Below are 6,091 nucleotides of genomic sequence, written 5' to 3' on the forward strand. Positions count from 1 at the left end.
TCCAAAGCTTACAGATCCAGGTAGCTTCACCATTCCTTGCACCATCGACAAGTTATCTTTCGACAAGTGCCTGTGCGATTTGGGAGCAAGCATCAATCTGATGCCATTGTCTATCTTCAAAAAGTTGAACTTGCCTGATCCAAAGACCACCTACATGTCTCTACAATTGGCTGATCGTTCTATTACATACCCATGAGGCATCGTGGAGGACGTGTTAGTAAAGGTGGATAAGCTCTTCTTCCCTGCAGACTTTATCATTTTGAATTTCGAGGAAGATAAGAAGATTCCCATAATCTTGGGAAGACCTTTCTTGGCTACATGCCGTACTTTGATAGATGTGCAGAAAGGTGAACTTACTATAAGGGTGCATGATCAAGATGTGACATTCAATGTATTCAATGCAATGAAATTCCCTACAGAAGACGATGAGTGCTTAAAGGTTGATTTGATTGATTCTGCGGTAACTTCAGAACTTGATCATATGCTAATGTCTGATGCCTTAGAGAAGGCCTTAGTCGGGGATTTTGATAGTGACGATGAGGATGGCAATGAGCAACTACAATATCTAAATGCTTCTCCTTGGAAGCAAAAGCTAGACATGCCATTTGAATCTCTTGGTACTACTGATCTCAAGAATGCTGAGGGAAAGCTCAAACCACCTATTGAGGAAACACCTACTTTGGAGCTTAAACCATTGCCTGAACACTTGAGGTATGCTTTTTTAGGAGATGCATCTACTTTACCTGTTATTATTGCATCTGACCTTTCAGGCAGTGAGGAAGATAAGCTCTTAAGGATCTTGAGAGAATTCAAATCGGCCATCGGATGGACTATAGCAGATATTAAAGTGATCAGCCCTTCGTACTGTATGCATAAAATTCTGCTAGAGGAAGGTAGTAAGCCGACTGTTGAGCAACAACGAAGACTTAATCCTATCATGAAAGAAGTGGTGAAGAAAAAAATTATGAAGTGGCTAGATGAAGGAATCATATATCCTATTTCTGACAGTTCTTGGGTGAGCCCCGTGCAATGTATACCTAAGAAAGGAGGTATAATTGTGGTAGCAAATGAGAAGAATGAGCTCATACCCACTCGAACAGTCACAGGATGGAGGGTATGCATAGATTACAGAAAGTTGAACAAAGGCACGAGGAAGGATCGCTTCCCTCTTCCATTTATTGATCAGATGCTTGACAGGTTAAATGGTCATAAGTATTATTGTCTTCTGGATGGCTATTCGGGGTATAATCAGATTTGCATTGCACCAGAAGATCAAGAAAAGACTACCTTCACTTGTCCATTTGGCACGTTTGCTTTTTACAGAGTTTCGTTTGGCTTATGTGGTGCACCTGCCACTTTTCACAGATGTATGATGGCTATATTCTCTGATATGATCGGAAACAATGTTGAAGTGTTCATGGACGACTTTTCCGTCTTTGGACATTCATGTGATGAATGTTTGAATAATCTTCGTTCGATGCTCAAAAGGTGTGTGGAAACTAATTTGGTGCTCAATTGGGAAAAATGTCACTTTATGGTGCGTGAAGGCATTATTCTTGGGCATAAAGTCTCTAGCAAGGGTCTTGAGGTGGACAAAGCCAAGGTGGGAGTCATTGAAAATCTTCCACCACCTATTTCTGTGAAAGGAATCCGTAGTTTTCTTGGTCATGCGGGTTTTTATCGGGGTTTCATCAAGGACTTCTCGAAGATATCTAAGCCGTTGTGCAACTTGCTCGAGAAAGATGTGCCTTTCAAATTTGATGATGAATGCTTGGCGGTATTCGAGGCTCTCAAGAAGAGTTTGATAACTGCACCAGTTATTACGGCACCTGATTGGACAGAACCTTTTGAGATGTTGTGTGATGCGAGTGATTATGCAGTGGGAGCAGTTTTTGGGCAGCACAAGAATAATTTTTTTCATGTGGTCTACTATGCTAGTAAGACTCTAAATGGAGCTCAAATGAACTACACCACTACTGAGAAGGAGCTCTTGGCTATAGTCTTTGGTTTCGAAAAATTTCGATCTTATCTGCTTGGGACAAAGGTGACAGTATTCACTGATCATGCTTCCATTCGCTATCTAGTCTCAAAGAAGGATTCGAAGCCTAGACTTATTCGTTGGGTGCTCTTGCTATAGGAGTTTGAGTTAGAGATCAAGGATCGAAAAGGTACTGAGAATCAAGTAGCTGACCATCTCTCTAGATTGGAGAATCCCGGTTCGACTTCACATGATAAGACATTGATCAACGAATCTTTTCCGGATGAGCAGTTGTTCGCAGTTCAGGAGGAAGAGCCATGGTTCGCAGATATTATGAACTATCTTGTCAGCAATATAATGCCTCCTAATATGAATGCAGCTCAAAAGAAGAAGTTTCCGCATGAAGTGAAGTGGTACATGTGGGATGAACCATATTTGTTTAGACAGGGAGCTGACCAGATCATCAGGAGATGTATCCCATTTTGTGAGACGGAGGGAATATTACGAGACTGCCATTCCACAGTTTATGGTGGACATTATGGTGGTGAAAAGATGGCAGCTCGTATCTTGCAAGCAGGTTTTTTCTGGCCTACGTTGTTTAAGGATGCGCATCAGTCTGTTTTAAGGTATGATTGTTGCCAAAGAGTGGGGAATCTTACTAGAAAGGATGAGATGCCTTTAAATATGATGCTTGAAGTCGAGGTCTTTGATGTTTGGGGAATCGATTTCATGGGACCATTTGTCTCGTCCTGCAATAATCAGTACATCTTGATGGCAGTAGATTATGTCTTGAAATGGGTAGAAGTCAAGGCTCTACCGACGAATGATGCAAAGGTAGTGTTGAGTTTTATCCATAAGCAGATATTCACAAGGTTTGGAACGTGCTGAATAATCATAAGTGATGAAGGGTCGCATTTCTGCAATCGTAAGTTCACTTCTATGATGTAGCGCTACAATGTGAATCATCGTGTTGCTACTGCCTATCATCCGCAAATGAATGGTCAAGCTGAAGTGTCTAATAGAGAGATCAAGCACATTATGGAGAAAGTTGTTTGTCCCTCAAGGAAGGATTGGTCTTTAAAGCTCGATGAAGCTGTTTGGGCTTATAGAACAGCATACAAGACTCCACTTGGGATGTCCCTGTTTCAGCTTGTTTATGATAAGGGATGTCATTTACCTGCGGAGCTTGAGCATAAGGCTTATTGGGCGTTGAAGAAGTTGAACCTTGATCTAGATGCAGCTGGGAAGAAGTGAATGCTTCAGTTAAATGAACTTGATGAATTTCGACTTCAAGTGTACGAGAACAACAAAATGTACAAGGAAAAAGTAAAAAGGTGGTACGACAGGAAGCTATCTCCTAAGTCATTCGTGCCGGGGTAACAAGTTCTTTTATTCAACTCTCGTCTCCGACTTTTTCCTGGAAAGTTGAAATCAAGGTGATCTGGACCTTTTATCGTCAAAACTGTGTTTCCACATGGAGCGGTGGAGATTTTTTAGGATGATCCGGGCCAAGCATTCAAGGTTAATGGTCAACGATTGAAGCTTTACTATGGGGACACGGCAAACCGGAGTGTGGTTAGTGCCATTTTATTGTCGACTTGATCGAAGTACTCTACGTCAAGCTAATAACGTAAAAGAAGCGCTTCTTAGGAGGCAACCCAAGATTTATAACTATAGGAACCCTTAGAAGTTAGTAACCTATCCAAAAACATAAAAAAAAATCAGAAAAACCCAAAAACAAAATATAAACCCACAACCCATGATTTCTTTTACACAACCCACATTTTATCTCCCATAAACTCCACTCATACTCTAATTTTAACCCTAATTCCTACCCTATATATTCACACAACCCCTCCAAATACACTCCCATATACTTTCAACATTAAAACTCTCTCCTACACTCAAAACACAACTCTTAAACACTTTTTCTCAGATTCAATGGCACCCAAGAGATCCCAAACTATTGATAGCAGCAGCAACGTTCCAACTGTTGATTCTTCGAGGGGAACTGTTGCGAGGCCTCGTTTTATAGATAGGACTACTGAGGAGGAGTATTCTAGGTTTCTGACTAAGCCAATTTTGAAGGAGAGGGGATTTTTACCATCAGGGAGGGATGGTAAGTTGTTACCGATGATTGCTGAAAAGGGGTGGATTTCTTTTTGTGAGTCGCCGGAGGCGGTTCCAATGAGTATGGTTTGCGAGTTTTATGCGAACACCAAGGCTGAAAAGAATGGGTTTACTGTTGTTTGTGGGCTTACTGTGGATTATCAGCCTGAGGCGATTCACCGTGTTATTGGACAGCGACAACGGAAGCCTACAGAGGAGAATTGGAATGAGAAGACCCCCGACGACTTTGATTTGGATTTGATTTATGCTACTCTCTGTCAGCCGGGCACGGTGTGGAAGTTCAAGACGGGATCTAACGAGTATCGTTCCTTTCCGGCGGTTGCGATGAATAGGTATGCCCGTGCATGGAATGCTTTTATTTGTGCTAATATTTTGCCTACTTCACATGCATATGAGGTTACAGTTGAGCGAGAAAGGTTGTTATGGGGTATCTTAAATGAGGAGTATTATGTGGACCTTAGCGAGTTTATCTACCAAAGGATTTTGAAGTTTTTGAGGGGGGAAACACATGAACATCCCTTATTCCTCTATTGTCACGAAGCTGTGCAGAGCAGTGGGAGTTTATTGGCCTTCTCACGAGTAGCTGCAGATGCCGTCCACTCCAATTGACTCAGTGAATCTGAATGCGATGCATGAGTGGACGGGTGGAGAGCCCGAGGAGCATGGTTTGGGTTATCGTCTTCGAGGAGGATGTCCAGCAGCTGGTGCTACCATGGCTAGGCCCAGTCAGGGTCATGATGAGGCAGGCTCTTCTAGAGCCCGGGAAGGTGCTGGGATGGATGATGCCCAGTATAGGAGGCTGTCGAGGAGGATGGATGCAATTTATGAGTCGCAGAGTAGGTTCGCTCAGGAGCTCACCCTTGCACTTGGGACTACTTTCAGAGGCCTTGGAGCTGACATCCAGTGGCCCGTTTTTGGTGAGGACTCTGCTCACCCGCCTCCTGACACTCCACCCTCTGAGGGTGATGATGATGATTTCTCCGAGTAGGTATACCCTGTGTTCCTTTCTACTACCTTCACTGGGGATAGTGAAGATTTTAAGTTTGGGGGTGTGTTAAATATATTTGTGATATCATGTCTAATATGATTTGTGTTTAGTTTTCAGATCTTACTTAACAGGACAAATCAGTACTTAACTGGAAATCAGTACTTATACTGAAGACAGGAGTTTAGATATCAGAACTTAAGTTGTCAGAACTTAAGTTATCAGGAGATATTTATCAGGAGATAATATCAGGACTTAAGGAGACATTCAGATAAGGAAGGCGGCTGATTGAAAGGAAAAGAGATCAAGACCAACATAAGAAGAGATATTCATGGAGAAGAATTCTATGAAGAATAGAATACTTGGAAGAAAAGATAACTGATTGATATATATTCGGAAGCAGAATTGTATTCGATATCAATTAAAAGATTATCTTGTAACTGTGTAGTATATAAACACAGGCATATGGTTTACACTATATGTGTTATCATAATCAAGATTATTATTCATTGTAACCCTAGCAGCTCTCGTGATAATTTGTTCATCACTGAGAGAGAACAGTTCTTTGTAACAGAGTTTACTGTGTTGAATAAAATATGTTTTCTGTTAGTTGAGTTCTTATATTCGATTTGATTGTAGTAAACAATGTATTCAACCCCCTTCTACAGTGTGTGTGACCTAACAAGTGGTATCAGAGCAATCTGTTAACATACATACAGTAAAGATCCAAATACAATCATGTCTGAAGAAGTACAAACTCCAACCAAGCCCACCAAAACTGAAGAAACCTTCTGAGTATCCCATATAGAAGGTGAGGATGACTATGATTCTGGAAGCTATAGATCCAGAATACCTTGACAGAATTAATGAAAGACCACATAAGCCAACCAAGCTCTCTGTTGTAGTTGCAGATCAGCCAGCAAAGTCTGTACTAAAGTAGAAAAGTGAATATACAACTGAAGACATCTCATCTATTGCAAAGGATGCAAAGGTAAGAC

This window comes from Apium graveolens, chromosome 10 (assembly GCF_009905375.1).
Source record: "Apium graveolens cultivar Ventura chromosome 10, ASM990537v1, whole genome shotgun sequence".
NCBI classification, from domain to species: domain Eukaryota; kingdom Viridiplantae; phylum Streptophyta; class Magnoliopsida; order Apiales; family Apiaceae; genus Apium; species Apium graveolens.